General features: G+C 35.5%; 1 protein-coding gene across 5 annotated transcripts in view; it reads right to left on the bottom strand.

Annotated features, from left to right (window-relative positions):
- The window catches only part of Lrrc4c (leucine rich repeat containing 4C), a 1,099,028-nt gene that overhangs the window by 949,452 nt on the left and 127,636 nt on the right, over positions 1–21,940 (bottom strand). The window lies entirely within an intron of this gene.

The following is a 21,940-nucleotide window of genomic DNA, read 5'->3' as shown; positions in this document are numbered from 1 at the left end:
ATTTCAGCCTCTTCTTCTAGAGACCAGAACTACATCATTTTCCAATTAGCCAAACAGTAACTTGGCTCAATGCATTGAGCCAGCCAGCTGGCTGGTCGGACATCAGAATTATAATAAATATCTTTATTAGCTAACAGAATTTTGAGTGTGTACAAATTCCTCAGAGATACAGAGGCACTCAGTACCTAAAATGTGGCTAACCCTTCTTCCAATGACCAAAATGAAATCTTAAATTTCTTCAAGTTTGAACTCAAACACTATGTACCTAGAGCAGACTAATTTTTTCTCTTCCTCTCATGACCTCTAGATTTAAGGCTTTTTTCTCTGATTCATGCTGACATATTCCCTGATACATGACAAACAAGGTACTTTTCACAGTTTGCAGTGAACATTGTTCTACTGTGTTTTCTCTGAACCTAACATCTGTCTCCTGACTAGACTAGAACCTCCTGGAAAGCAGGGAGTGACAACTTTAAATCCTTAAAGAAGCTTTCAGTATTTATTTGTCTTATAGATAAATCCCTCATGAAATGATAATTATTGAAAGAAGGTGAATCTTACATTCCACTATAAAGGCCAGAATTTGTCATCTGGTATATGTGGCAAGAATGAGCAACATGAACATGTTCTCTTAACCTTTTAGACTTCAAAAAAAGTCCACTAGAATGGGCTAAAAGGCAAAAAAAGTAAGGAGGGAAATAGGGAGTTTTTCTCTACTACTGTTCAAGAAACTATTTGCTCAAAAGACTAATTTGTAATTTTGTGTTCATGATTTGTATTTCAGTTTCTAAGTAAAAACCTGAAGGGAATAATCAGAGGCTTCTACCACAGATCCTGCTCAGCCCTTTTCGAACCTTGTGTCTCATAAAATTATTTGGCATTTACCCTTGTGTTTATGATCTAGGTTTGCAGATATCAATATGGGAAATTTTCCCTTACTGTTTTATGCTGTACTATGCAGTTTTTAAATGCTTCCACGTTTGCCAGATAATCAAAGACTAAGATAAAAATATGCATATTATTGTTCTTTCCCTGCCCTTCTTTTGCAGAAGTGTCAAATCACCAAATTACTACAATAAATCCTGACACTTGTCTCCTATAAAATCTATTTTGAACTTGAGCATGAGAAAGATGGAAAGGCAGGGAAATCTAATGAATAATTGTTGGAAAGCTAACTAAGTGAGGAAAATGCAAACCAAAGACATTAAAAATCAATTTAGAAACAAATAGCATTTTGTCAGACTTAAGAATTATTCATTAGAGGTTGGAGTACATTGCCATCACCAAGACAACATAGAAAATGAGCCTTACAGAAAAATAATTAACAATTAGCCTAGCAGTTTCTTTCTTTCCACTTTATTTGGAAAAGACTGCCTTTCTCACACATCCTTATACAAATGCACACACACACACACACACACACACACACACACACACATTCTTACACAAATACACATACATCCTTCTTGAAGATAAATCACCTCCCTACCCCCACTAGTGTTAAAAAGTAAAGTGCCATCCATGCTGGAGAGCATTAAGGAATTTACTGAAATGGATATAGACTGCTTCCTTCTCTGAGTCATCAGGTTTTAAATAGAAATGAGATAGTAAATTTTTGCCCGCATCACACTGTGTGTCTTCTCTGATTCACTACTCTCATTCATCTTCCTGCTCTCTAATTTGGAAAGATGCAGGCAAATGTATAAATATTCATGGCAGCTCTGCAAATAGACTGCACAGTGCTCAGTCTTCCGTTAGAAATGGGCAGAACGTCAAACAGGGCTAGAGATGAGTCTCAAAACGACACATTTGGCTTGTGATTAATTTTTTTTTAAAGAAAAGAATAGTATGAGTATGGCAGAGTAGAATTTCACAGCTGTATCTGCAACAAGTTTCCTGACATGATCTCAAACCTGTCGAACCTCACACTCAACTCAAAAGCATCTTGTGATCATCAATATCTAAGACTTACAGCCTAAGTTTCTGGTTAAACCTTCTTGGTACCATATGCATACTGGTATGTTAACACATTATCTGGGTAGTTGTTATTTGCATCCTGGGTTACGGACACTTTTTCACTTATTGGCAAATTACATTAAGCCAACTTGGGTTTCTGTTTCTTCTACTCTGGGTTGGAATTTCAAAGAATATCTTTGATTGACATAGTGGAAATGTTAAAAATAGGAATGTTTGTAATCTATATCAAGTAAAAAAAGTGGAATCAGCAAGCTAGTTCATTCATCTCAAAAAGTTGAGGGAGGTTAAATTTTTTTTAAGAAAGTCATGATAGCTGGATGGGGATGGGTAGGGTGGACAATGGATGAATATGATTCAAATGGAAATGCGATTGAAATCGGCAGCCAAAAGTCTATTGTCAACAAAATGAGGCATAAAAGAGGCACATGTGAATGCAGCATTGTGAGATGAGCATAGCACAGATGAGCATAGCTGTACTACACCTGTGATGCTCATTTTTTTACACTTGTAATTGTGGAAAGTGTATAATACAGCCACAGTGGTGGAGACTAGAATCTATGCTAGAATCTAAGCATGGGATGAGATTTTCAGTATGCTGTGAAAAGTGAAAAAAAATCTGCTATTTGAAGTCTAGGTGAGATTAAATTTCCATCTGGCATCGTATGATTATAAAAGACAGAAAGCCATTCATGCAGACAATATCAAATTATCGAATTCAGTGCAGAGAAATCAGAGGAGGCAGACAAAAATAACTGCTGAGCGTTAAAGATCCTATTCAAATATTAGGAGGGCAGGTAGGGTGTGGGTGCCAATCCTGGAGCTTGAATGCAGGGACTAGTTACTGTTCCTGAGCTTTTGTGCTCAAGGCAAATGTTCTACCACTTGAGCTACAGCACCATTGCTGGTCTTTTCCTGGTTAATTGGAGCAAAGAATCTCATATACTTTTCCACTCAGACTGGCTTCAAATGGCAACCCTCAGATCTCAGCCTCCTGAGTAGCTAGGACTACAGGTATGAGACACTGGCACCTGGCTAGGATGGCAGTGTTTGATTTAAGAACTCTTGTTACACAATTACAATGACCAATTGTAAAGGGAAGGAATGATCACTATAACTTCATTACTTTAGAATCTGAATCAGGGTGAAATTCTTAAAGGGCACAGATAGCTTTGAAATGAATACCCAGTGCTGTTCTGTTTGCCTAAGTCCTCTCTCTCAAATGCTTCCTACCATCTACTTTCAGTAACCAAGAGGCAAAGGAAGTACTAAAGAGAACAATGCTGAGTAAGTAGACATGGTTGCTAAGCCAAGCTAGAACTACAAACTTGAGAAGCTAAACCTAAGCATCCATAGTATTCATTAAGTACACAAATTGATGTTGATATGAGCATCCTCATTCTTTCTTTTCATTCTAGGTAGATTTTTAAAGCAGCAACCAAAATACCTAACATCTCATCAAACAAAATTTCTCAGAAATCTCCAACCAGATGCAATAAGGGAGACACTATCTAACATTAATTAAATTAGGAAACAATGAAAGTTAATATTTTTTCACTCTTCATTGATATATAATCTTTTTTGTGTGTGCCAGTCCTAGGCTTGAAATCATGGCCCCAGTATAGTCCCGGAGCTTTGTTTGTGGTTTGTGCTGTACCACTGAAGCTATGACTCCATTTCTGACTTATCATCTTTAAATATGAAACTTGTATGTACTACTCAGGAGGCAACTAGAAATTTGGTTAAATTCTTTAAATAAATACCCTTAAATACTACAAAGGAAACCATACTCTTTTCGCTCATCTGAAATATAGTTCTCTTATGTTTTAAAGAAATAGTACTTTTTAATTCCCATAATTTCTAAAATATTAGCTCAGTAGCTGCTCAATATTAGTAGTCATAAAATAGTTGTATGTCTTTGATAATCAATTTCCAGTAAATTAAAAGTGATTATTCATGCCTTGTGTGTAGATCAAGCCAGGGAATATTCCATGAAAATAGACTCAAAAGAGTTGAAGCTCAGTTTACAAAGATATTAATCCTAGAGCCCTTTCTCTCAGTATGTTTGAGAAACCTTCAGTGCCTAACCACAGGGCAGGGTCTTCATTGGTGAAGAGCACATGGAAAAAATATCTAATAAGAGACTGTACACTTTTCTAAGGTCTGTTTATATCTGATTCCCCAGGGAAACATTACGTTTATATTTGAACTAGTCAAAATAATTGATGAAAAGCATGTGACCTAGGAAAATGATAATGCATTCACATTGCAGTGGCTGTGGTAACCTAGTTAGAACTCAGAAATGTTGATTCTTGTACCTCTCACATTCATTTACAATAGGCCACAGCCATTGTGTAATGTTAATAGAGTAGCTGTGATAGGAACCATAAGATATCCAATGTTCAAACATTTACTACTTACATCTCTGCCTCGTGTCAAGGTAAAAGAGCCGACTCAACATCCTGAAGCTTGATGACCTGGTTTAAGCACCAGCTCTGATGACTAATACCCATGTAACATTGGGTAAGACACTGATCTTTTCACAGCCTCAACTTTCTCTATTGCAAGAGGAAGATAATAGTGTTACCTATCTCTTAGATTCTCATAATCATTGGATCACAATTTATAACATGCTATGTATACTGCTTTGAACAGATGAACCATAGAAAAAGCTATCATTATTACATTTGTACTAACATGAAAACTGTTCCAATCTTAGATGGAAAAACGAAATCAGATCAAACTGAACATACAGAATGATGACAACTCTTTATAATAAAACCTTCATACATCCTGTCTGGCAGGTATCTTACAAATTATTAACATCACCTTAAACAGGGAGAATTTTATCATCCTTTCTGCAGGTCCCTCATTTATTTTAGGTACTCCAATTACCACCATAATGGTAAAATAACCAGAAAACATATTAAGAGAATGATTTGTGTCACTGTGGGGACAGTTGGGTGGAAGTGATTTACACATAGGCATAAGTACATAAAATTAGGTAATGAGTACCCTGGGCTCTGAAGGCTACATACCTCCTGTTGTTTCATGTAATTTCACCATTTTTTTCCTACAGCTGTAATTTATCCTACTAAAGAGCAAGAGTGACATTTCTGCACTTCACCTTTCACCTGTGCGACTGGTCACTGGGGAATGTAAGGAGACAAGCTCACCCAAGCTCAGCCCATTATACACATTGCTAATTACCACTGACTTCCACTACCCCACACACTTCATTAACCACATTGAAAATTTCATTCTCCAGCCAAACTGCTCTAAGAACTCATCTCCTACCCACAGACAGTTGCATTTTCATTCTGTGCTAAATTCCTCTCATTCTTGTAATCAATCAGTCAATAAAACAGAATGCTCAGGTCAACTCAAGGTTGGTGTGTGTGTGTGTGTGTGTGTGTGTGTGTGTGTGTGTGTGTGTGTGTGTGTGTGTGTGTGTGTGTGTGTGTGTGTGTGTGTGTGCCTAGATTCCTGGGGAAAGAGGTTTGAATGTGTGTGAATCGAAAACCGAACTCAGTCACAATTTATTAAAGCTATTGATTTCTTCCAAAGCTATCTTCTTCATAAAAGGGATGCACATGCTTCATACCTTATTTTCTAGTTTCCTAAACAAAGTGTTTAAACATGAAGCTGGCATTTTCTGGACCAGTAACTTCTGTTACAGTAAGTCTATGAGAAGATGTGGACATTTGGAATCACATAATACATTTAAATCCACCTAATTGGCAAAGTGATATTCTTTACCCAAATGACAGACAATACTAATAGAGCATATACTTATTATAGGTAAAACAGCCCAGGAAAAGCAATACAATTTGTTTGGGTTTCACTTAAATACTTCACACAATGTCTGGCACATCAGCAGCACACAAGGAGCCCTATAATGCCGAAATCTCTCTGTCCATACACCTATTAATCATTCATGGAGGCATTCAATGATTCGCACATTTATCTTCATGTGTTAAACTTGCAAAATGAAAGCATAATGTAAGAAATAATAGAGGAAAATTTCAGATGTCATCATTTATTTTTTAAAAAGTTTACCATTGAGGCAAATGCAAAGTAAGAGAAGTATGATACAGCCAATTGCATCAGATGAGGTAACACATGTATATCATCTCAACTACTTAGAAAGTAGGTACTAGAGCAACTTCAATTGAGGCAAGACCAGGCAAAACTTTAGAAAGATTCAGTCATGACAAACAAGCGAGGCAGGATCATCTATGTGTGCAATCCCAAGTATACAGGAAAATACAGGAGAAAAGGGACATAATCTGAGTCTGGCCTAAGCAAAATCACTCTATTTGAAAGACTAAGTTAAAGCCCAACAAAATAACTACCAAGAAATGGGTACTTGCAAGCAGGGTGGTCAAGAGAAGAGAAATAGAAGAATAACTGGGGGAAGTGAGTAGAATTCAGGCAAGAATGTATTGTATATGACACAGCAATGAGAAAAATATGGAAAAGGGATGGGCAGAAGGGAGTTGAAGATGTTGAAGGGACAATTAAAACAGAACAGGATGCCTAGTATACATAAATTACTTTGCTCGATGGCAAGAACTTCAATACATAACCTAAAAATTAAGAAAAGTGAGGGAAGGGATAGGGTGTGAAGGGTGGGTAAAAATGTTGACAGGGGTGACATTGATCAAGAGGCATTGTATTCATAAACTGCTCTGTTGAATGACAAATCCTTTGTACAACTACTTAAAGAAAATAAAAATATTTTTTCAAAAATTAACTCAAACAACAAAGATACTGGGGACATATAGAATAAGTAGTAGAGCCAGGGACTAGCTAGCATGTCACATTGAGTTCAAGTTCCAGAACCACACCTATGTGTGCTCATTCACATGCTCGCGCATAAACACACACACACACACACACACACACACACACACACACACACACACACACACACACACACACACACACACACACACACACACTATGGTAAGGCTCCATCTTAGCCCTTCGTAAGGTAACAGTCCAGTGGGGAACACAAACATAGAGAGATCTTCTTTGAACCAACCACATAGTTATAAGAGCAAAAATAATAGTATGCACAAGGTCCAGAGAATAAAGCAAAATATCCTGAGGGAAGAAAGTGAATGCGGCCAGGGTATAGCCTGCATAGGACACAGTCCTCCATGCACTCAGGAGAGAGGCCTAGTGTTCTCTGCAAGATTTCCTGTAATCTATTACTTTGATTTGCTTCCAAGTCTTCATATACACTTACAGTCTGTTCATTCCAGAAAAGGAGCAAATTGTTCAGCTATGGCAGAGGACTCACATGGTCAATCACTTTTTAAAATATATTTTTATTGTAAAGATACTGTACAGAGGGGTTACAGTTACATGAGTAAGGTGATGAGTACTTTTCCTCTAGAGCAGTGTTACCTTGTTACCCCCTCCTTTGTTTTTCCCCTACCATCCCTTCCCTCCCCAGCTCCCCACCTCCTCCCTCTCTACCCCCTCCCCCGCCAAGTTGTAAAGTTCATTTTCAACATAGTGTCTTGTACATCTCATTTTCACATTAGGTCAACCTGTATCCTTGTTTCAACATTTGGTCAATCATTTTTTAAGAGCTAGGGGCACCACCACATCATCAACGTGGATCCCTTCCCTGGGTCAGGATTGATGCTTCAATTTCCTCTCAATTCTCTTTCTCTTTTTCAAGAAGAGGTGTCTTCTTAAAAATATATAATCTCCACAGAAGAAAGAAATATTAGCGCCAGGTGGATTGATTCAATCGGCATGTGTGTGTAATGGAGTCCAATCACATTCATATTATACACAAAGGTAATAATTTTTATACTTGAAGATAAAACAACTGAACACACAGTGGGTCTCAAGGGGTACAGAGATGAGGTACACAGATGAGGGAACCGCTGGGTGTAGTTTTTGTATTCCAGCTCTCATAATGTTGGTATAAATTTAGACTAAAAGTACTATCAATTTAAGAGGGGAAGGCTGGCAGTTTGGGTCAATGGGAGTATCTTTGTATTTGGAATTATCATTTGATTTTCTCCACTGTTACTGACTAAGCATCATCCAAAAAATGAGAAAGAGAAGAAGGAGGAGGAAAGTAAAGAAAGAAGAAAAAGGAAGAGAAGGAGGAGAGCAGGAAAAGGAGGAAGAAGAGGATGAGGAAGTGGATAGAAGGGAGGAAAATAGAGAGGGAGGAAAGAAGGAAGGAAGTAGGAAGGAAGGAAAGAAGGAAGGGAAGAAATAATATATATTCCTTTAAAATGAAAGAGTAATAATGAATTCACCAGTTGAGAACACCTAAGCTCTAGTAGTGAAAGAGATTTAGCACAATTGGGAAATGAAACTTTCACAGTATATTTACAAGACACCAAGGGCATTACTAAGAAAGCCCGGAAAATATTGTTAATTGTCATTTTGATGAATTTTCCTTTCTCCTATAAACAACAGTAATACAAAATTAGAAATAAATTAATGACAGGGAATAAAATCTTCCGACAGTTTTCATTAACTCAAGGCATTGTTGGTCCCAGTAAGTGTAATGCAAAACCATGGATCTTGTTAAATCTCATTAAATAAGTTGGTCATGGTCTGGTTATCACATAGACAGAATGACAATGAGGAAATCAAATTGGTATTTAGTGTGTGTTGTGTTTGATAGAATCCTCAAGTCAAACCACAACATGAGATAAGAGAGACTGGCCAGGAGGAAGTGTATCTCGCTGCGTAACTAAAACTAATGGATCCAAAATTTGACTGAACAATTAAATACAATAGGAAATTTTTGCATTCTTTCTTTCCCACCTACAAAACTGTCTGTCTTCATAAGTATGTTAGTAGAATTTTAGGTTTCCATAACTACCTAGAAACTGATTTCAACCAGAATGGCAGGCAAACAGAAGAAAATGTATAGACTGGTAAAATACAGTTTGTATCCACTATAATTCATTTGTGAGTCCTTGTTTCTATGTCAGTATTTATGGATCTTTCTAAACCTTGGTTTAGTATTTGTAAGTCAAATTATGAAGAATTTTCTCCCTATTAATAAGTCTATCTTGATTCTTTAGGTCACTATATATATATATTTCTTAAAAAGATTTCTACTTAAAAAAGGTAATTAAGCTCACTTTTCATAAGATTTTGATAATTTCATATCATACCTTGCAAAGAATGCGTCTATAAAATGAATGTTTGTCCTCGAGATTCCTATGTTGAAGCATTAGCATCCATTGTATCATTATTTAGAAGTAAATTCTCTAGAGAAATAATTAAGTTGAAAATGAAACCAGAAAGTGATTTCCTTGGTAGAGTTAAAGTCCTGACAAGAAGAGGAGTCACAGAGTTTTCTCCTTCCACATACAAACCACAAAGAGCCCAGGTGAGATACAACACAGAACAAGAATATGCCCATTGCCCAGTCAGGAAAATAGACTTTACCAAAAAAAAAAATCCAGAGGTGTCTTTACCTTAAGCATCTATTTTTCATAACTGAGAGGAAACAAGTGGCTAGATTTTAAGCCTTCAGTGTTCTTTTGTTTTGGTAGCCCCAGCTCTGTAATATAAGTGGCATCTCAGAAACAAAAGGGTCAGACTTTCAAGAAGGAAACCATGGACAATTGCATTAAATTTAGAATGTGAAGAGAAAGGAATGAGTAAAAGTGGAAAGTGGCAGTCGATTACATGCAGTGAGCATTAAAGCAACTGTACCATAGATTGTATTTACATATATTTATATATTTCTATTCCATAAGTTAATCTATTTGAGATATTCATATTGATGCATGAGAATGGGTCACAAAGATGTATTCACAGTTCCTTTCCCTATTTGATGTCCATCTCCCAACAGTTGACTACAGTTATATATACTTTCTACATGTAGGCTATTAAAAGTAGAGTTAAGATTCACAGGAGTATTAGGTATGCATGCATGCATGTATCTATCTACCTATCTATATAAATATGTCAAACATATGTAAGCATGTATTACATACATATTATTTTTAAGTAGGAATAGAAAGACATCAATGTGTCAATTTATTAGTACTAGGCATCTTGACCAGTGTCCCAACTTCCATAATTTTCTGCACCATTGATCCCAGCCCCTCTCATCCCTTCAAGTTACCTAGAGATTTCATTTTTGATATAATAAAAATAAATTCTGTAGAGATAGAATTAGTGAAATAAGATAGGCACCCCTAATCCTTCTATTCAAATTTGTTTCAGGGAGGGTAAAATACAAGAATAAAAATTTTGAACTTCCATAGGGAAATAAATAATAGAATTTAAACATTCTGGTAGTTAACCATGACTATATGACTGCTGGGAAAGGTGTCCTTATGATTCCATTAACATTCATTATATAAAATATGCATTCATTCTTACTGCATAGCACTGACAATCATTATTCCATATACTGTTCACATGTAGGCAAACTCATGAACAAATTCTCCAAGTGCATTGATTCTTGTAGGTGAGAGCACTTGAAAATATGTGAGGTCCCCTAACACCAGAAATAATGTACAACGTGATTGTCTATAGTAGTCTGAAGTACAAGTTTAAGGAGACATTGTAAAAATGTCTACCCTCGTCTGACTCCATTAAATTCCTTCCCTAGGAGAAATGACATTCTTGCAGACATATCCAGCATTCAGTGACCCTAGACTAGGTTTCTGGAGACAGTTTAAAAAGAAAATGGTTTTTATATGACCCAATGCAAAGAGAAGTGACATTATTACTCTTACACCATGGAAATACCCTGGCGTTGAGGTTCTTTAAATTAGTTTTCTTTCATCTCTAGGAAAAATATGAGCCAGTAAATAATCCTTTGATCTTAAGTAACAAGTAATATGGAAAATTCCAGAACAACGTTTGGAAATTCAAACGAATGGAGAAGAGAGTAATTATAAAACTATCATCCAGATGTAACTTGAAGTTAAAATTGAACTAAAGGTACAATAAATATACCTCTCTCAAGACATGGCTATATATAAGAGTGAGAACTTTTCATTAGGGTTATCAAATACACAAGCTATGCATAACAGCAGAGAATAGATTCACTATTAATAAGAGAAAATTTAATGGGGGTGTTTAAGTCACTTCAGGCACTGGGATGACTGTTTTTATAGCAGATATGACTGGGGATTTTTTTTATAGCAGATAGAGGTGATAAATAAAAACAGTCACAACTATCACATCATATGTACACATGAGCATATATTCAACCTCATGTTATCTAGTCATTTACCTAAAACACAGCAAAATTCTTCATACATCTTTCCACCTACTAGTCATTTTCATAGCATGTAATTTTTTGTTGCTTTGTATGTCCCTCCCCCACGGTATAATCCCTGTATTCACTGTATTTGATGTCGGTATAATTTGGGGAGGGGAAGAGAAAAAACAAATAGTTTAAATAGGGATACAGGTGGACCCATTGCAACAATGAGATGTACAGGACACTATGTCAAAAAATGAACTTTACAATTTAGGTGAGACGGGGGTGGGGGGAAGGGAATGTAGTGTGGAGATGGGAGGGAAGGGATGGTAGGGGAAAAACAAAGGAGGAGGCAACAATGCTTGATAAGAAATGTACTCATTAGTTTGCTCATGTAACTGTAACCCTTCTGTGCAGTATTTTCACAATAAAAAACTTATTTTAAAAAAGCATAAGATATTAGAATTGCAATATTCAGTATTGTCAGATTTTGTCAAACAGCAATTTTGTCTTTGTCTTCTTGTTTCTTCCCCCCTCACCCCCCCCCCCGCCCCCGCAGTGCTGGGGATAGTATAATGATTTAATGCCAGTAAATAACTAAGCTACTGAGCTATACCTCTAACCCCACTTGTATCTCGATCAAATTCTGATAAAACAGGAAATATGTAAAGAAATGGATTTGGAGAATTGAATTTTTTTTTCAGTTGACAGTGATATCAGAATTGTTGTTTTTTTCAAATAAAATTGCAGATACTTCAAATATGTTTACCCAAACTGCGAAGACATTTCTAGATTTATGTGGAAAGGGGAAATTAAGCAGATGTCAGATTAGAATTATCCTAAAAACCCTCTCTTACAAACTGGTGATTTATGCAATAGCAATGAGGAATAAAGGAAGAGAGGGCATTATCAATTGGTGTAATATGAATACTACAAAGATTTCCTTTTAAAATTCTCTTTAAAATTTGTTATACAAAAAGATTTCCATTCAAGCTGGGCGCCAGTGGCTCACACCTGTAATCCTAGCTACTCAGGAGGCTGAGATCTGAGGACTGTGGTTCAAAGCCAGTCTGGGAAGGAAACTCCGTGAGACTCTTATCTCCAATAAATCACTAGAAAACAGGGAGTGGTGCTGTGGCTCAAGCGGGAGAGTACTTGCCTTGAGTTGAAGAGTGCATGGACAGCGCCCAAGCCCAGAGTTCAAACCCCACAACTGACAAAAAAAAAATATTTCCATTCAATATTTGAGTACAATGTATCTTGTTATATATTGGCACTTACATCATCGTATCTAATCTCTCCGAACCTCACCTATTCTGTCAATTTTCCTAGCTCCATGTTCACATAGATACACTGAGTACTATCACTGCATTCACTCTTTGTCTTTTCATTTGTCTACCCCTTGATGCCCCCCACCCCGCCCAGGCCCAGCAACTTTAGTCCTGGTTTCCTGGCATTCATGTTAGTCTCTCAAAGGAATATACACCAATACACTGTTGGTAGGAATGCAAATTGGTGCAACCACTGTGAAAAGCAGTTTGGACATTCTTCACAAAACTAAACATGGAACTATCCTACAATCCAGCAAGAGCTCTCTTGGGCATTTATCCAAAAGATTACAAATCAGAATATAGTGAAATCACTTGGACAATACAACTAAATTTATCACTGCACTATTCACACTAGCCAAGTTACTGAAACATGCCAGAAAAATTTCAGTGGATAAACAGACTTAAGAAAATATGGCATGCGTACAATTTTATTCATCTGTGAAAAAGAATGGTATTGTTCAAAGACATCGATGGACCAACAAGTTTCACACAATGATATTATTCATTCTGAGCACTACCTCTGTAAGTAAGGTGCAGTAATCTTTGGAGTACCCTGAAATATACAGTGTGCTGTACTGCAGTATAACAATAGATCATGACAAAGATGTTATAACTTGTTATTAAAAAACTAACAATAGATATATAGATATAGATATATAACTAGTATATAATAGTATAACAATATATATAACAATAGATCATGACAAAGACGTTATAACTTGTTATTAAAAAACGAAACATTTCTAACAATGCTTCTACTTTGAAATTCCTTGAAAAATCCAAGTTATAATAGATTCCATTCTGGAAAGAATTGAACTTCCTGGCTTTGTTGATAGTGGATTTGTCCATGTACCTTGCATTGTGTGATGGTTTTGAATGCCATCAAAGTGAGGAATGTCTATTTGACTCATTTTGGACAGTGGATTTGCAAAGAGTATTGTATTTCTCCTCCATAAAGCTAAAGATAAATGGCAGTTTTATTGTACTCTTTTACCTTAGACACAAGTCCAGTCATTACTTTCTTAGACAAAGAGGTTTTCTTTTGTTTTGTTTTTCAGTAGCATGGGTTTCACAGTGAGTCATTACAGAGCAGAGCAGAGCTACAGGCAACCTATAGTAAAGAGTGGCATAATGAATTGGAAACTTTGTTGTGAAGACTGACATTGTTTTCTTTTTCTTTTTTTTTTATGTCGGTCATGGGGCCTGAACTCTGGGACTGGGCGCTGTCCCTTAGCTCTTCAGCTCAAGGTTGACGCTCTACCACTTGAGCCACAGCGCCACTTCTGGCTTTTTTCTTTTTGCTTATGTGGTGCTGAGGAATCGAACCCAGGGCCTCTCTACCACTGAGCCACCTTCCCAGCCCCTGACATTTGTTTTCTATTACATCTTATTTCACCTTCCTTTCAAGTTCGGTAAATTAGTAATAATTAATGATAGAAAAATAAAATATTTACCTATTTATTTCTAAAAATGGGAATGGGCTACTAAAATCCACATGTCCAAGGCTTTTGGTTCAATGTTGGAATCTCAAACCCAGAGATCACCTGAGAAAAAAATCAATAGCAAAGGGCTCTGTAGCTGGAGATGAAGTACAGTGGTAGGATACCAGCATGCTCAGAACACTGACTTGGATCTACAGCATGATTATTAAAGGCAAAACAAAACAAAGCAACCCAGCCCCAGTCAACCAACCAACAAGAACAAAAGAAAATCACAAAACAAAAGACATTGTCACAAGAATGGAGTTTGGAAGAAACTTCACACAGAACAGGAGGAGAAACTTGTTGCTCTTACTTGCTCATTCTCATTTTGGATTGGCCAGGTTTAATTTTTGGTTTCTTTCATCTCATACAAAATAAACATCAGGAAAAGAAAGGTAGATCCTCTAGATGATTACAGCCTTATAAAATTCAGTGTAAGAATGTACAATGCGCAAGAGTTTCAGATGGTAAAATTATTAAGTCTTATCCCCTTTTTTATGTGAAAATGTTCATAAAGTTTCATTTTTGACTGTTATTTTTATTCCACTGAAACTAGTTCTCTGTAGAATGCAATATAATCCCTAGATATTTATGGTTCTACAAGTTTCATAATGTATCCCAATAAAACTAGTATAGCAGGAGAAGGAAATTAACAAAGATGAAGGTAATGAGTCATAATGTGCACAGCCTCTGAAGTTAAAAAATGTTTATAATCCTAAGGGTAGCAATGACTTAAAGTAATATAACTTTTAGAAATAGTAAGTAGGCCAAGGACCAAATATTCCAATTTTTCTTCTGACATGGAATTTTCCCAGTAATATTGCTGATTTAAAAAATGTTTTTTAAAAAGAATACAATTTTTAAAAATGTTTAAAAAACAACTCTGATCACATCATACTGTCACAATAAAAATTGGAATGATATATGTCTATATATATGAAGTCATGAAATAAATCTCTACACTGTGTCACTTTGCAATTTCTCAATAATGAATAATAAAAAAGGAGAAATAAAATATTGTAAGAACTATCTAAAATAGTAGACAATACGATCAAGGTAAGCATGTTACAACTGCACAACCATGCAACATTGAAAAGCATATTAAAACACCTTTATGTTTAACTGCCTACTATAGATTACCGCTTAATTTAATGGGCTGCACAAAGTGAGATAAAAATATCATATCAAATAAAATATTCCTTTATGATTTAATAACATCAGATGTAGGGAAGATATACTTGGGAAAGCAAGAGGTGTAATTGGAAAAAATAGTTGTATTACTTTAGAGCATTAGATGTTAAATTTTTCTTTTATAAATATGATTAACATATTGCTTTCACATTTTTAGTATCAATACCTGGTAAGAAAGGAAGATAAATGCTTTTTTCAAGGACCTGGGCAAGAACAACAAAATAAAGTCTTAGGAGATAACCTTGACTCCAGGAACATTTCTCTACATGAATATAAGGCTGATGCTTCTTCACAATGATGTATTATCACAGGCCATATGAAATATTACCATTTCCAAACTGCCTTTTAATTACATTGCCTTAAATACTAATTAACTGATTTACTCCACTAACACCAGTGGGAAAAACATATGAGTGACTGAGTTGAGTTGAATGATATCATTTAGTACCTCAGACTGTTTGAAGGCTATTTTCTCTAAGCCCAGCTAGAGTAAGTTTCTAGAGAGGTGACACATATTAAGAAATACCTAATTCAGATTTAACTAAACCTCCCAGACCATAATTTGGTGTTCGGTAGCTATTTTCTCAAAGCATAATGAATAAAAAACAAATGCAAAAGCTGATATTTCTATCAGATTCTAGAACAATCTGTTTCAGAGTCAGAATGAGAAGGCAGCTAGAAGAAGAAAATGAAGGGCTGATGAATTTTCCTTATATTTTATATGAAATGACAAAGATTAAAATATGCCTATAAGGAGTCAAACTCCAGGTTTAGGCTCTGGGGAAGCAGATTGAACTTCAGAATAATATGTATCTGCTGAGATCTTGTCCTGGTGATTGTTCAGTGTTCCCATTTTTGTATGTGTGTGACAAATTACACTGTGTGTGGCGAGGGGTTCTGTTTTTGATATTTCAAAATGAGAACTAGGATCCAATCCAAAACAACTTGTTTCACTTCAGGACCTCAGCCAAGAAACTAAAGAAAACAAAATTTCTAGTATGTTTTTCTATCTTTCTTATTTCTTAAACCTTCCCACAAGTTACATGCACAGGCTGCCTCCAGAAGCCTACCTCTAGATGATTCATTAAAAAATATTAAAAAGAAGAAGCATTGCCATAATCAATATTTTTATTCCTTATAAATTCAGTGATGGAGGTAACAGGTAGTAGGTGTTGAATGAGTCAATGACATTTAATAAAATTAATGAGATGGTTACCCTTGCCTTCTCCTCCATCTTCAAGGTAAAGCTGTCAATTTTTACCATTGGTTATCATATTGGCTGCGGGCTTTCTACAAAGCAGCTTTATCTCATGGAGGAGCTTTACTTCTATAACTAAACTCCTGACTTTCTACAAGGAAAAGATATTGGGCTTATGTCGTGCTTTTCTATATCAGCTGGAATGATTGGGAGTCTTACCTTTCCTCCCTTAAATGTAATGTATCACCCTGCTTGAAGGGTTTTGTTAACTACCCCAGCACCCCAGGGAGAAATACAACATGGTCATCCTGTGTCATCATTGTGATGTGTTGTGAGGAGTCATGCATTAATAATTTCATCCGAAAATTATTTTTTCTTCATGAAGTGACTTTAGCTGTCTTAGATAGAAAGGCAATGCTGCCCTCATGAAGGGGGGTTGGAAAAACTTTAGTGATACTTTCTGGAGGTTTTTTTACAAAGCATTGGTATTTGCAAAGATAAAAAGGTTTGAAGAGGGTGTGAAGAACAAGAGAAGCTCAGTACTAGATAACAGCATGCATTTCAGTGCCACATAAAAACAAATCATTTTATCAAACATGAGCAGATATTTTTGTGCTTACTGGAACACCCATGTAGTTGTATTAATCAAGTTTATACTTGATAGTAACCCCAAATTCAGGAAGAATTAGAATGTTTTTGCATATTTATTAAGATTTCAAAATTATATATGTATTTATTAATGAATGTTATATATTTCTTAATGTTTCTTAATAAAAACAAAAAAATAAAGACAAAATAAAACAAAACTTAAAAAACAACTTTCTACATATAAAATATGAAAAATATACACATGAATATAGCTAAAATACTATTAATAACATTTTTATAAAGAAAGGAATTACCAATATGTATAAAGATCAGTAAATACACATATCCTCTTTTTTCTTTTTCCTTTTTTTTTTTTGTTGGTTGTGGGACTTGAACTCTGAACCACTGGAGCCACAGCACCACTTTTGGTTTTCTGGTGGTTAATTGGAGATAAGAGCCTCATGGATGTTCCTGCCCAGGCTGGCTTTGAACCATGATCCTCAGATCTCAGCCTCCTAAGTAGCTAGGATTACAGGTGTGAGCTACCAGCACCCAACATTGTTTTTTCTTTTTTTTTAAACTGCAACAGCATGTTAAAAGTAAGAGCAAAGCAAAACAACAAAGAAAAACAAATACTGTTTTATATTTTTTCAATTGATCCCTTTTATTTTCTCTCAGAAGCACTTAACAGTTATGAAATGAGTTGATTATAGGCAACATTATTAAGATAAAGGAAAAATATTGTTTCTTAAAATACCAAACAAATACAGCTTATTTCAGTGTGGCTACATTGCCTTTTGATTCTGTAAAATACTTTTTAGTATGTCTTAATATTGTGAAAGGTGAAAGTCCATCAGATCATTTTAATTTTCTAACCTACCTGAATTGCCTGTAGATATAATACCATAGAGATTTTGTAGTAGTTGTTATATTCAGTTATTCTTTTATATCCCAAACTCAAGGGCATCAGTTCAACATATGTGTGTACAATTATGTGTTAATGTATATGTATGCATGTGTATGTGTATGCATGTGTGGACACACTCACATATGATTATCAAACAACAGAAAACATTTTGGAAAATAAAAAGAATTTTTGATTCATCATGAATTCATAAATAGCATTCTGAGATATTCAACATCAACTTGAATGGAAATTAAATCTTTGCTTTCAAAGTAATGCTACTTATTAAGAGATTCAAGTTTTCCAGAAAGAAAAATTGTTTATTTTCTAAGACAACAATATTTTGTTCAGGTGGCTTTGGTAATTATGCACACATTTGAAAGTTTGCCATCTCAAAAGAAAATGTTTACATCAAAATAAACAGTTTGATCATTGATAAATGTAGGAAAGTATATTCTGAATCTGTTGGAAATGAACTTTACAACTTGGGGTGGATTAGGGAAGGGAAGTGGGAGAAAAATGAGGGAAGGGGTACTAATTACCTTACATATGCAACTTTAACTCTCTGTATATCACCTTGACAATAAAAGTAAATTAAACAAAAAAGAATAGTGTTTGACTGGGTTTGTCTAATGGAATGTCCCCCAGGGTCATAATTAGAACAGGATTATTGGGAGAGCTTGTATATAAAGGTACACCCAAAAATATTTTTTTTATTTTTCTGAAATAAGGAGATCATGACCAGAACTTAGTACATAAGTAGATGAAATCACAATGAATTTAGGATATAATGATGAATTTGAATTTAACATTCATTTTTCATTTTTTATTTTTTTTGTTAGTCATGGAGCTTGAACTCTGGGCCTGGGCGCTATCCCTGAGCTCTTCAGCTCAAGGCTAGCACTCTACCACTGAAGCCTCAGTGCTACTTCCAGCTTTTTTTGTTTATGTGGTGCTGAGGAATTGAACCCAGAGCCTCATGTATGTGAGGCAAGCACTGAGCCACTTTCCCAGCTCTGAATCTAACATTTAGAATGTGAGCAGACATTGACAACTACGCTGTATTCTTAGCTGAAAAATTGCCCGGTGAAATTTGTAAGATTCTTTATTTTACTACAGAACTTCATCAGGAACATGCAAGATTAAATTTAAGATAAGTCTTTCCAAAATTATATCAAGTGAAGTAAGCCAGGACCAAAGAAACATAAGTTCCATGGTTCCCTTATCTGCAATAACTAGTATATGTCTAGGACAAGCAGAAAAGTTCAAAAGCTATGTATATATAACCATGTAAGATGATGCTAAGTGAAATGAGCCCGTAGATAGGGACACAGGAGGTTTTATCTTTGTTGCTGTTGTTTTTAATGTACTTATAATGTATTATGTGATTTTTTTTGTTTCTCTTTTATTTGTTTCTCTTTTTTTTGTTTCTCCCCCCACGGTATAGCCCCTGTTTTCAGTGTATTTGATTCCAGTACCCTGCATCTTGTATATACATTTTTCTAATTTGGGGAGGGGAAGGGAAATAACAAAATGTTGAAATAAGGACCCATTGTAACAATGAGATGTACAAGACACTATGTTGAAAACGAAGTTTATGGGTGGGGCGGAAATTGTGGAGGTGGGGAGGAAAGGGATAGTAGAGGAAAAACAAAGGAGGAGGTAACAAGTCTTGATAGGAAATGTACTCATTACCTTACTCATCTAAATGTAACCCCTTTGTACAGTATCTTTACAATAAAAAATATATTTAAAAAAACAGTTCAGCATAAGCTGAGCTTTGAACCTGTCTGGACCATAGTAGCCTCTCACCTGGCTCAAAGGTTTGGGTATTGCCCCTCTACCATTTTGATACCTGGAACAGAGCTTAGAAAACAAGATGATATGTTGGAAATGGTCTGTACAACTTAGGGAGGATTAGGAGGGAGGGAAAGTGGGAGAAAAATGAGGAAGGTGGTAATAACTTCTATAAGAAATATACTCACCTTAGTTATGTAACTGTAACCCCTATGTACATAACCTTAAAATTAAAATTAAATAAAGAAAACAGTAGTCACTTAATAATAATAAATAAATAAATAAATAAATAAATAGAATTTAGTCACATGTCTTGGATTTCAGGACACATAAAATTTTCTTTTACCCTCACTACAATACTTTACTGACTTTGACAAGGAAGAAACCAAAGAGAACGTCTTCTCATTTTAGAAATTTGCCTGCAAATGGCCTAGGCAGCTGTATTTATCAAGGTCTCCAGGGCTGCTAGGATGAACCAGAAACACCCGATAGAACGTCTGCATGACTAATGTTTCCAGGCTGTCTCTTTCCACAACAGAGAATGGAATTTCATCTGATGACCATGTCTACATAAAATCTTTGCACACAGAGACAGCTCAGATTTTATTTTCTGCTAAGGCGGAACTACAAATGAAGCAAAGTAATAACTGTTACAAGAATCTCAGAAAAGTTTTAGACATGCTTGATTTCTAAAAGAGAATAATATATGTATATTATTCCTATAAAGACTTAAATGATGCTGAAACAAGGATACAGGTTGACCCATTGAAACAATGAGACACACAAGACACTATGTTTGAAAACGAACTTTACAACTTCTTGGGGGTGGGGAGGGAGGTGTTGGGGAGGTGGGCAGGAACAGGATAATGGGGGGAAACAAAGGAGGGGATAACAGTGCTCTGTAGAAATGTACTCATTAGTACCTTACTCATGTAACTGTAACCCCTCTGTACAGTAGCTTTACAACTAAAAAAAAATTGAAAAATAAAAAAAAATATTCAGTCTTTCCAAAGCTTAACACAGAGATATTCTCTAACATACTGATTTTACTTTAGGCTCACATTTACTTGACTTCTTCCCATGGTCCCAGCCAAGTTTTCCTTATTTATATCTTTGGAGAATAATTCTTTTTTCCTTACAAACCTCAGGTCCTTCTTAAAGGAAAACAAAACCTGTCTCATAGTCCTATATCACAGATCGATATCATCGGTCACTGAACTCCATTATGGAAATCCCACTTGAATGCATTTCAATGCCTACCAGACTTGATGAAGCCTTCTTGTATTTTATTTCAATTGCCTGCTGTCTTCTAAATTCAGAAACTTGAATGGCAGGTTGTTTCTCTCCAAGTTCACCCTCCATTTCAGCCTGACTGATAATTCAACCCTGGACAAAATTTATCCACTGTTTTCATTATTCCACTAATTTATATACTTATCATATATTGAATGAATTTTGCTTTTTCACTCATGCCTTAGAATGCTTCAATATATTCTATCACCTCCCTTTGACATTCATGTAATGATACCACCTGAATCATTCCTGCAAAATCCAACTTCCCAATCTGTAAGTGGTTTTTTTGTTTTTTTGTTTTTTTGTTTTTTTTTTGAATGAGGCAGGGAGACCACAGAACAGAGAGAATTTAAGAATTGTTATGGATAATTATTGGAGAACCAGTAAATAAGTATGAATAAATGGATTTTCATTTGTGTGTGTGTGTGTGTGTGTGTATGTGTGTGTGTGTGTGTGTGCCAGTTCCTGGCTGAACTCAAGGCCTGGACAATGTCCCTGAGATTATTTGCTCAAGGTTAGTGCTCTAACACCATTCTACTTCTGGATTTTGAGTGGGTAACAATGTTAAATGAGAAATGGACCTTACTCGTGCAAATGTAAATGTAACCCCTCTGTACAGCATTTTTATAACAAAATAAAATTTAAATAAATAAAGCCAAATTAGTAATAACCCCACTCCTATGCCTTCAAGTTAAAGAAATTACTAGATTTAATGGGGTTCCAATCAACTAGGCAATGCACTGTGCATGTTTATCACACCCTATATGTTTGCTTCCTACATCACAGAGTCCTAAATTGAAATGAATGCTTGCTGAGTCTAGGTTTTCTGGTGCCATTGTTCTTAAAATCTATTATCTTGTTATTATAATTTCAGCATTTAATTAAATATTGTACAAACTGATTAAATGAGTATAAAAAAGTATTCTGGGCCTTGCTTAGGTTTCTCTTATTTGCAATAACTAGTAT

The sequence above is a fragment of the Dipodomys merriami genome, unplaced genomic scaffold (assembly GCF_024711535.1).
Source record: "Dipodomys merriami isolate MVZ:Mamm:240054 unplaced genomic scaffold, mDipMer1.0.p SCAF_21, whole genome shotgun sequence".
In the NCBI taxonomy this organism is placed as follows: Eukaryota; Metazoa; Chordata; class Mammalia; order Rodentia; family Heteromyidae; genus Dipodomys; species Dipodomys merriami.
Note: the sequence above shows the minus strand (reverse complement) of the source record. Positions and strands in the feature narration are given on the sequence as shown.